Raw genomic sequence first — 12,404 nt, 5'->3', positions numbered from 1 at the left:
AAAAAATAATATAACGTGTTTATAATATTATGAAAAAATTGAAAAATATAGTTGAAGAACTCACAAATTTTATTAGTTATATTTTAAAAATTAAAGCGAGTTACACTCATATATGGTACAAGGTTTTCTACCCCGCAATGAGATGTACAAGTAGTAAAACTACAATTAAAAAATAATTCATTAAAAAAGTAATTTGAGAAAAGTATTGCAAAATTGCAATCAAAGAATAATTTTATGTTAAAAAACTATTCTTACAAATAATCTTTAACATATTTCAATATCTACAAAATATACGATGCTTCTTAGTTCATATTTTAAAATCAATTTGTTATAAAAGTGACTTATTTATATGTAAAATAAAAGAAAAGATAAGATATAAATATTAAATATTCATTAGCAACTATGAAGAAATACAATAATTTTAGTAACAAATTTTAGTAGCAACAAAGAAAAATTTTGGGTAAATTGATAAATTCAATATGCAATAATATCCAAAGACATTTAAGATAGACAATAAATTATAAAAGAATCCATTAAAAAATTATTATTTTAAAATCAATTTGTTATAAAAGTGACTTATTTATAAGTAAAATAAAAGAAAATATAAGATATAAATATGAAATATTCATTAGCAATTATGAAGAAATACACTAATTTTAGTAACAAATTTTAGCAGCAACAAAAAAAACCATGGGTAAATTGATAAATTCAACATGCATTAATATCCAAAGGCATTTAAGATAGACAATAAATTATAAAAGAATCCATTAAAAATTTATTGATTTAATTTGCTAAATTAAATGAATAAGGGTATATTAAAACATTCACAATTAGAAGTGATATATTTATATGTATGTTAGATGTTAGATTTTACTAAGAAATGTAAATAAATAATTTTTCTTGCCTAAAATTTTAAAAAGAAATAGGAATGTGTATTAATGTCCAAATCCATTTAAGATGGACAATGAATTACAAAAAAAACTCCTAAAAAAATATATTAATTTAATTTGTTAATTTAAATTAACAAGAAAATTTAATTAAATAATTTTTTTGGCATAAAAGTTAGGAAAGAAAGAGGAATGTGTGTTAATGTTCAAATTCATTTAAGATAGACAATGAATTGCAAAAAAAACCTTTAAGATAACCTATTAATTTGTTTGCTAACTTAAATTAAATTAAATTAATTAAATAAATAAGGACAAATAAGAAAATTCACAAATGAAAGTGGTATATTTATATGTAAGTTAGATATTGTGTAGTATTTATGCTATAATAATATGTCAATTTTTAATAAAATTTGAATAAACCCAAGGTAAAATTCTCGTAAAAAGATTATATAAACACGCAATACGAACGTCATGAAGATAATATTTAATTAAATACGAGTTTCGGATCACCATGCAAGGAAGGCTATCTCTTCATTTGAAATTTTGAATCATTTCTCAATTTATCAAATGATTAATGTGACAATCATCATAAGCTAGAACGGTTAGCTTGCATTTTTGGTTAAGTATACGTTACATATACACTAATTCGTGGTATTACAACAATAGTTCTGCATAAATCAACCTCAATTAATCTATTACTGCAACGGATAAATAAACCACAAAGAGAACCCTACAACTTAAATCAACATGCCTCTTACCAATGCTAATACTTCCCTTTGGGCCAAGAAAAACGCCAAAGACACATACTTACGTTAACAAATCATTCCCATGCCTGATTTCCCAACTCAGAAGCATTCAAACATCCTGAGCCAAATCAATAAGGCATTGTCTTAAAATCCCGTTTTAAGACGAGGGATGTCTCCTGTTTCTTGAAGAGGTCGATATTCTCTATCCGACACTCGTGGATGCAATGCTCTCCGACATATCCCAGCTGCTGTTTTCGCTTTGTCTGTCTTTGTTCGCCCAGAGTCTCGAAAAATATCCTTTTCACCTTCTCGGGAGCAAGTTTTTCTGCATCTGTACCGTTACTTGACTGGTTCCTTTGGAGCCTTGAGTTCCTTTGTCATCTGGTCACCATCCCAATCCTCGTCTGTGTTGGTTGTTGCAGATCTACTAGAGCTCTCGTATGATCCGCTAGGGAGAAAAGTCCTACTAGAGCCTGGTAAATCGGGTGTGCTGCTTCCGCCAGAAGCTGCTGCTGCGGCTCTGGTTTGATCAAAGAAAAGAACCTGCACAACCACTCGAAGAGGAAGCCTCTCATTTTGCACAGCATGCGCACACGCGTCCGCTGATAGTTTCTTGCAGTCCATTAACCTGCAAATTTTCTTTTTCTCACTTTTGCTCAACCCCGGGTGTTCCTGTAACAAGACATATCGATTAGTCACCTAAATCAAACAGAAGGACACGTCTCATAACTATAAAAAATAAAAATTTATTGTTTAATTTCTAAAACTGTTAGATTCGACCTCCCCAAAATCTATTTAGTTTTTCCATCTCATCCCCTCGTCAAGTTTCACTCTCATCCGAATTCTTTTATTCGCGTTAGCACGTAAGGAGAATCGAGAAAAACAGAGAGTACAAGAGGATTGTAGGAATAAACCTTCATGAATATGTCAATAGCGAGGTATATTCCATCATGGGTTGATCTTGGAAAGCTCGAAACAATTTCAAAAAGATTGACAAATCTAGACAATGACAATGACGAATCTTTCGCAGCTTCGGCCAGATAGCCATCAACTAATCTAGCCACCTTCATCTTTGATGCATCTGAGTTACATCCGGTAAATGTCTCTGGGTACCCGTGATCACTTGTGAAATGGCTCTGCGAGCTATGTTCTAGCATTAAAAACTTTTCAACTAGCTCGTGTACTACATTTATATCGTATGTGGTCCTCTCACCACTTGGTGAACAAACTAGAAAATCAGCAACAGATGCCTCTTCAAGTTGGCATGCAATTCTTTGCATCAGCTCGCATCTTCCAGTTTCTCCACAATTTAGCTCTATAGACATGTGTAATAACTTGAGCAAAAAACTGCAAGAGATGGTGTTTTTTTCCAAGGGAAGCAACCATATAATGGTATCAACCAAGTACCGGCACTTCAAGGCATCGCCACCTTGGATAACACCCTTATTGAAACCTGGCACCCTTCTTAAAATGTAATGTTTTAGTGATTCTCCGATCCCCGCTGCAGATATTCTTCCTTTAGCTTTAATAATAGTTACAACTCGCTTATACAAATCTATATGAAGCTCACAGAGGTCTTCCACCCACCAGTCTTTCGGCACAGTTTGCTGTTTTTTCACACCATTCCAATGTGGGGTGATTTCATTTTCGGACAGGAGCTTCTTACGATTAAAATCATATGAAAAGTCGACCTTTGAAGGGTCGGTTGAAGCTCTATTAGCTATCGAATCTAAGCAGTGGTCAACAATTTTCAATTCCTCGGACCATGGAAGAAGAGATTTAGTTGTCTGAAGTACGATGATCGAGTCTTTCCAGCTCCGGAAAATGCTGGAAGTAAGAAAAACATCGATCTTGTAAACAAGATTCCCTTTTTCAACGATCTCGAACATCTCTAGATACTCTGCCGCACAGCGTGCTGATACAACGTTATATGCATTTAGTGTTACAACCATGCCATAACAAAACTTAGCACAAATTTCGAACGCAGCAGGTCCGCCTGGAATATCATGGACGTCAATTTCATCATTTGTTTCATCGCTTGTACTGGATACGAGCTTCTGAAGGTGAGAGCTCTTGGAAAGAAGAGGAAACTGTACAACAGAGAAGTGCAAATTTGAGATAAATACCAGAAATGCGCAGCATTTGTTGATGCGTGGAGCATATTTTCTGTACGAAGAGATTAATTATACCTTGTGGAGATGGAACTTGAAATCTCCAACACTGACGACAATATCAGTAGCCAATTCTGTAGCCACATACCTGAAAAATAGGCTACTAACGGTCATATTCAGAACAAAATTCATATACTTGCTCTTCCCAAATCATACTTTGGCATTGAAGAAATGGCTCAGTATACAGAATTGATGAAAAACAACCAAAATCAAGCACAAGAAAATAATGGACTTCCTGTCCTCTCATAAGGCATTGTCAGCTTGAAATTCTAGTGCTCCCAAGTCCCAAGTTTCACAAGAAAAACAGCAAGAGGAGAAATGATAACCAAATATCAAATAATTCATTTAAATCTCAATGCGAAACCTAACCATACCGAATAGTGAATTTACTTTTCATTAAAAAAGAAAGAAAATAAAAGAATAGAGAACATACTGAATATTGGGAAAATAAAGTAAGATACCTGATAACCAAGTTCCACAGTAAAACTAAGATTACAAGAAATTTGACAAACCTGATATTGTCCCCATCTGTCTGAAACTGATCAGGCTTGGATCCAAGCTTCATAAACTTCATACTGGCGGGCTAATTTCCTTTCACCTTCAAGAATCTCAGCTCCCGATTCCCAACTTTTTTCAAGAATTTAAACCTCAAAATGAAGTTGAAAAACAAGAACAGGATAGCCCCAAACCAAAACAAAAGAGAGAATACCTAAACACAACCTTGGAATATTATCTCCGAAATTATATGATCTCTATTCTGAGGACATGTCATAATCTCAAGTTAATTTTTAATAAGTCAAGGCCAAGAAACCACAATACTCGGTAAGATTTTCCTTTCACCAATGGAGTAATGGACACCTGAAAAAGCCAACATAATCTCGGTATTAGTGGAAGACCAAAATCAAAATCGCAGATTATTTGGAATGTACTGAAACATGAAAACAAACCAGCACTAAAACCAACACATTTGTTCTCTGAAATTCCAGCGTTTAAAGAAACAAAATTTCCTAAACAATTAATGATACCTAATAATAAACCACGTGATCATCAAAGTTGCAAGAAACAAGAACAAACATAAACGTCGTAATTAGATAAGAATCCATTCATTCAAGAAAGTAGAAAATGGAATAAACTCAGTAAGGTGACATCTTTATCAAAGTTTCTATCAGGAAATACCATATTCTAACTAAAACCCGAAAACCCATATGCATTCAGGTACTAGAACCCAACACCCCCGAGAAGATATTGAAAGAAAAAGTAACGAAACAAAAAAACTCTGACCCCGTTTGGTGTACTCAACGGAACTGACCTCCATACAAAGATTCCATGCCCAATGAAGCAAAACAATGCTATATGATACGAGCAAAGGAAAAGGAAAACCCACTGTCAAAAAAACCAAAGGAGAAAAAACATATGCGCTGTGTCGAAACTATGCCGGCCACCACCGTAACACCATGTTCACAAAAGGCCAAGCTAAGAATGTTCCCACAGTTTATATATCACTTGCGAATCAGCACTACCACCACCGACCCCCAGGCTCGCTCCTTTTATATCCCCTCGCTTTCACTTTTTACATCTAGGATCAAAATACCCATTTTCCGAGGCACGCAAATATATATATATATATACACAGCAAAAGTGAAAACACATTATTAAATTACAAAACTTAGCTGTCGCTTTTTCTACTCTTTTTCTTTATTATTCGCATCTGTTACAGTAAAGTGAGGTGGCTTCTTTTTCGCCTATATCCAATCAGGACCCCTCAATCTTTTCAATCATCCGAAGCATACAGTATTGGGCACGCTATGCTGACAGTGTTGCCCCCTTCATTATATACAAAACCTTTTCTCTTCTTTGGATTTTTATCCATTGTTCCATAGTGGAGTCGTATATTTTTTGAGCATGAAAACGACTAATCTATATCTTTTTTCCCCTCTCTCTAGCGTACTTTGATACTAACGGTGTCCAACTCTATCGAGATCTTTTTTGTGGAGAATTAGAGCCTTCTTTGTCGTAAAATCCATACGCTTCCATATATTTCATTCATTAATTGGCTGTTCAACGAAAATTCGCTCCTGAAATCTGTCAAGACTGATTAATGGACTCAGACTTGTTTTTAAAATCAGATGCAGCCTGCAGTTCGACTGGTTCGACCCTAAAACGATCGATCACCAATTCGGCCTGAACCTAGTCTAAAAACAATTTATGTTGGCCAATTCATCAAAATCGGTCGAGAATCGGTTAAAAATCGATTCCACCATTCATCACTTTTAAAAAATGTTAACAAAATTATTTTTTGTTAATTGAATTATTTTTTATATTTATTTTAAAAAAGTATTTCTTATATTTTTTTATTTTATTTTTAGTTANTAATTATATTATTCGCTGAATCCATATATTTTTTTTAAATCGTTACTGTATACTAATCACCCAATTTATTTAAAAAAAATTATTGAATAACAAGTGATCATCATCATTATCCTATTAAAGGGTGTGACATGTGCACATACGTAATGAGTGAATATTAATATTAAATCATATGAAAAGGATCTTCAACCGACTTGATATATATATAAATTAATGTTTTTTTTTACGTTTAAAATATTTTTTTTGATTTGTTATGAAAATATATTATATGATATATATCGATTTAAATAAAAAATATTAATTTTTATATCAAAAAATTTTATTTCGACCGTCGATCGACACTACTTTAAAATTAAATACTATCAGTTCAAAATCATCCTACAAGAATGCCATAAAATCAAATGTCGGTGATTTGGTGTTTTATCCTAATATTAAAAATTAAAGCAACAAATGGCCGCCACATTTCAGCAAGTGGGGATTTAATTAATTGTACTTGTTACAAGCTAATATCTTTTTCTATATTCATAATTTCTAAATTACATTATTAAAGAGTATTATGAATTATTATATTAAAACGTGATAGTAATATTTAATGGTTGGGGGGTGGGGGTGTCACTAATGATGATAGATTGTGTTGTAAAGCCTAATCTCAAGCTCTGATAATTTTAGTCACATGCATTGACAAATACTGATCTTAATAATTTTCTCTTTTTTTTCGCTGTAGTTATAGATGAAGTCGAGTCGTCTTATATATGAGTATAAATAAACAGACAAAAATTTTAAAGCTCGGATTTGGCTTGAATTAGTTCTATTCGAATTTGAGTTCGAGCTCGATTCGAAGCTCGAAAGTTTAAAATGTTTGGCTCAAGTTCGAGTTTGGCTCGAAAAATTCGAACATGATTGCAATGTATTCAGACTATTGCTTTGAAATAAATAATCGAAATGTTCAAATTATATTTATTTGATATATGATTATATCATAATAATAAATTATTAGAATTTGCGAACTTCGAATAAAATACTTTGGGAGTTTGAAAATATCCGAACACATTATAGTTCGGCTCTAATTTGATAAGGTCGAACAAGGATCAACTATTTTTCGAGCCTCAAAAAGCTTCCGAATCGACTCAGTACGTTTACATATCTAGTCTTATGAATATAGATTCGTTATGGTTGCACAGAAGACCTACTCATACAGTTTTATATATCTTCGATGTCTTAAATCAGTTGAATTAAATCTCGAGAGTTTTTTATGAACCGGACTATTCACCTTCTTTCAGCTAGCTTTAAGCTAGAATTAGACTCAACTCTCAATATTAACTGTATACATATACGTGGAGTTAACAATCATGTATTTTATAATTAGATAGATTAGATAACTCCATCGTCAGAATTAATCCCTTCACCGATCTTGATTAAAGTATGATCTGAGAACATTGATCACAATTTTTCAAGTTCTTTAATTCGAATTCTTTAACATTTTAATTGAATTCCATCAAATTCTTTCGACATAAATCGGACACGAATCACGATTTCACTTGAATCTCTTATCGAATTTGACTTATAAACACTACAAAAAGAATATGACAAACTTTTTATTATTCAAAATCAAGTTAGTTTATAGATTGGCGATAAAGAACAAAAACACGTACTGTAGATTCTTTCTTATATTAAATAGACATTCTTTGCACAATTCGTTACAAGCACAATGTTCCAAAATATCAAAACAAAATCTCAAATTAAAGATTTCACACATTATAAAAATAGTTCATGATTGTTTTTTTTTTTAATAAAAAAATAATATTGAATTTTAAAATCAAATGATTGCATTTATTAATCTAAATAGATCTAGGCGTCAATTTGGGCCATAAATAGCTCATTTGCTATAAAGGCTCTCCTAGTCTTTGAAGTGAGATTTGAGGCCTGATTTGTTAAGTGGGCCGAAACACGTAGTCAAACCCAACAGCCTTAGTATTTACGATGTTGGGCTCCTAATTTTTTTTAAAAAAAAAATTCAATCAGTTAATTATTATAATATTTATAACGGGAAACTTTTTTAGTACCACATTTCCACATGAAGTGTACCACATTTTGTATGATATAGTACCACAATTTTGTGAGTAGGGAGTGAACCCAAAGAAATATTTTAATTGAGAATTTTTCACCAACTTCTCCTATTTATAAATATCCGAACTTTTGAAATTACTATTCAACTTTAACTTCCTATTCGAACCTCATTATTTCCTAAATAGTGGCGGCCATAATTTCTACATTTACTCTCATTATTATCTCCAAATTAATAAGCTTCACCTTTTTAAATTCTTACATTTTATGCCGCATTACTTTGTAAAATAATAATAATGAAAAATGTTTATTTATTTATTTTTTATACAACTTTAATCTTTATAATTCTTATTAATATATTTATTACATGATGTATCACGAAGAATGCATCTTTTACAAGTACAATTGCCCGAATCTGTCATATGGAAGCAAAGGTTCAGATGCCTGACGTGCAAAATTATAATGGAATTTTGTTAAGTTATAATGGGTAAATAAAAGAAGAAGAAAAAAAAAAACCTAACCATTTGCATTCAAATACTCGGCAATTTTGGCAAAAACTTGTGTGAGACGGTCTTACTGGTCGTATTTTGTGAGATATATATCTTATTTGGGTCATCCATGAAAAATTATTACTTTTTATGCTAAGAGTATTACTTTTTATTGTGAATATCGATATAGTTAACCCGTCTCACAGATAAAGATTCGTGAGATCGTCTCACAAGAGACCTACTCCAACATTTTATATAATTGATATTTATTTCATTTATCAAATACAATAGTTACAACATGTCAATAAAAGTATCGAATACATAAAATATTAGGGATCTTAATGAAAAAAAACCAGAAAAATAAACACACAAACACGATTAGAATTTGTTGTGGAAGTATTTTTTGTTATTATATCTCCGAATAAATAAATAAAATTTCACTCGATAATTTTACATCATAGCTGGTTTTTTCCTTTGTTTGTTTTAGGAGCATTTATTGAAAAAATAAGTGCCGACAACCCCTTTCTTCATAATTAAAGAAAATATCACTATCAAACGTGGCGACAAATAATCCGACAAAAATTTACCAATAATTATTCTTAATCTGGAAAATTTAACTTAATAAATTGATATTCGTGTATATATATATATATATATATGTGTGTGTGTGTGTGTGTGTGTGTGTGTGTGTAAATTAAATTCATTTCAATGTTTAATTTTCTTTTTCCCCCAATCATTATTTTCATTTCACCGCCCAATGTTAAAATATTACTTGTACTAAAACGTAACTATATTATTTCGTGTCACAAATTATTAAATTAACCAACATTCTCATTTTTTTGTGTAAGCAATAAACGGCTTATGATGTTTATAACTTATTTTTGTGGTAATGGTTCTAATTATATCATAAGTATTGTTTGTATCTATAATTTTTTTAAGTAATTTGTATTTTACTAATGAGTAGGTATATTGTGAGACGGTCTTACTAATATTTATCTGTGAGACGGGTCAATCCTACTAATATTCACAATAAAAAGTATTACTCTTAGCATAAAAAGTAATATTTTTTCATGAATTACTCAAATAAGATATTCGACCAACAAAATTGATCCGTGAGATCGTCTCATAAGAATTTTTGTGTTTACAAATAATAATTTATTTATGGCAACAAGTCAAATCGAAGTTTCCACGTGGCTATAAAAGTCAACAATTTGTTTGCATCCTCGACCTTTTCATCCACAATATGACAAGGCTGGTGAAGGAGGAAATTACATATTTAGACATGCAAAAGTTGTATAATTCTAGTAATTTGAGGTTTAATTCAATGTCATATGAAACCCTTCGTAATTTTGGACATACATCTTACAACTTTGTTGTTATCTATTTCAAAACTCGAGGTTAATAATTTGTACATGGAATAATTTAATGGAGTGATGGAAAAGGATGGTGGTGTCCCTTTTGTGATTCCAATCCCATTATGAAATGGCAAGCAAAAGAGAAAATAAATAACAAGAATTAAAGACAAAGCCTAAAAAGCAATATTCTCTAGACAAATAAAAAAGTGTGTTCCTTAGAAAATTATATTTTTAGTCTAATATATTTAACTATTTATTGTTTTTATTTTTTTATGTTTTCAAATTTTATCCTTATATTATAAATTTATTTATTTTTATAATTTTAATCATTTTTCATTAATACTATTTATGTGACATTGTACACGTCAACGTCATATAGACACCACATCAACACCACATCGGAAAATGATTAAATTGAGAAAAATCAAATATAACATAATATGACTGAAATTTAACAATATAAATTATCCAGAAAAAATATAGTTTTCTTATATTATTTGATTTGCTCATAAAATTCTATATATTACCCAAATAAAATTTTTAAAAAATTTTTTTTTGGGTTCCATGACCTCTGATTTCATGCATAGATAATTGATGCCACTAGAATCCTTCGGTGTATGGCATAAGCAAATAATTTCATGTTCCAAATTTGTGGTGAAGTTTATGTCACAAGTAAAATACATCCTACAAAGTATATATAATCGATTACTTAGACTGCATACGTAATTTTTTTTGCTATTGATCAGATATCCAATTTCAAATTAATTAATTAGATTTATGATACAAATTTGAAATTGAAATGCATATAACTTTGATCTGCTAGTGGATTTACTAATACTGGAGGAAAAATACATAGACAATTAGAAGTCAATTATGATTTAATCCTAAAAAACAGAAATGACAATTGAGTCTGGTTCTATTTATGGTCCAAGCCGGGAGAATAGTAACTCTATCTAAAAAGTTGATGATTGCAGAAATTAGTGTACTCCTTCGTAAAAAAAATAAAAAATAAATAAAACATGAAACTATTATTAAGTTAGATCGGAAATAAGTATAGCTGAAATAAGTGTAGAAAGGATTATGATTCATCCTACAAGATTATATGTAGAAACAATTGTCCGAAATTGAGATGAACAGACTGATTTTTTTTTTAAATGGAAAAATCGTAAGAAACCATTTCCTACTAAATGTAACTATGCATGTCACGTTATAAATGAGTAATAAAATATATAAATATCATTGTTACCACCGTTTTAAAATTTGCTCAAAAAATTTACTATATAAATCTCGTTTCTTGTTTTTGTAAAGCAAATTAGTTTTTATTAAAAAAAAACAGTAATTATCCTAATTCGTATGACGCTTGCAACATATTATTTCAATCATGATACGGTTTAAAGCATTTAAATATAAGTATTGTCATTAATTATCATTTTTACTATGCATACATTCAACCGTCCAAATTGATATTTGATGATAGCAGGAAAAATCGGGTGAGCTGGGTGGACGATTTATCGGTTCGGGTAGGTTCTTCTTGTGTGCAACGGAGACCGGACAGATAATACCTAGATTGAAGATATTGCACACTTTAAGAGCAAAGAATGTTAATGGGATGTCGAAAATTTTTCCGACGTGCCCACTCCGATGTTCAACTCAATCAATAATATAGAGTATATGTGGAATACTCATGGAAAATGTTAAGTCAATTCAATGTCTTATGATCAAGCAAACCTGAGTATTTATAGGAGAGAGGTCAATGATGACCTTGTTTTCAGTATCCGGTCACTCTTTATGTCAAGAAAGATGCTCATGTCTTGCTCCTGACATTGTTACAACTGACAACTCATATTACTTCCGTTCTTGTCACATCACCTCTACATACGTTGAATGACATGTCAAATATTTCGAAATATGGTCCTCCATACTTGTGGGATTGACGTCTGTTCCGAAGTGCTTGTGCAGTGATCTCGATGTGATGACATAGAAAAAATCCATGATTCACTAAGTCTTCTTATAATGCCCGGGTTAAGTTGAGAGCTCAGACTTATTTTTGATCAGCTTCTCCGGTTTGAATCCAAAGATGACCTATAAAAGAGTACTTTCATTTCTCGAGTTGATTCTTACTTGGCTTCTCTCATCATCTCGATTTATCCTCTGTGTGAGTCTTAGGACATCCTGGCCTCTTCCCGTGTTATCAATATTAAAGATGGTTATGTGTAATTTCTATGATTTTTAAGTTGGCTCATATATATTATTGATTGGTTTATAATAACTGATTTGTAGCTATTATATCTATAGTTTTAGATAGAACTAAAATATTCGATTCTAC

General features: G+C 31.2%; 1 pseudogene; it reads right to left on the bottom strand.

Moving 5' to 3' along the window:
* Positions 1–1,488: 1,488 nt before the first annotated feature.
* On the bottom strand, positions 1,489–5,874 carry LOC140970851 (phototropic-responsive NPH3 family protein NPY4-like; annotated as a pseudogene).
* Between the last annotated feature and the right edge of the window lie 6,530 nt (positions 5,875–12,404).

This window comes from Primulina huaijiensis, chromosome 2 (genome assembly GCF_012295235.1).
Source record: "Primulina huaijiensis isolate GDHJ02 chromosome 2, ASM1229523v2, whole genome shotgun sequence".
Classification (NCBI taxonomy): domain Eukaryota; kingdom Viridiplantae; phylum Streptophyta; class Magnoliopsida; order Lamiales; family Gesneriaceae; genus Primulina; species Primulina huaijiensis.
The sequence above is the reverse complement of the archived record's forward strand: the minus strand, read 5'-3'. Positions and strand labels throughout refer to the sequence as shown.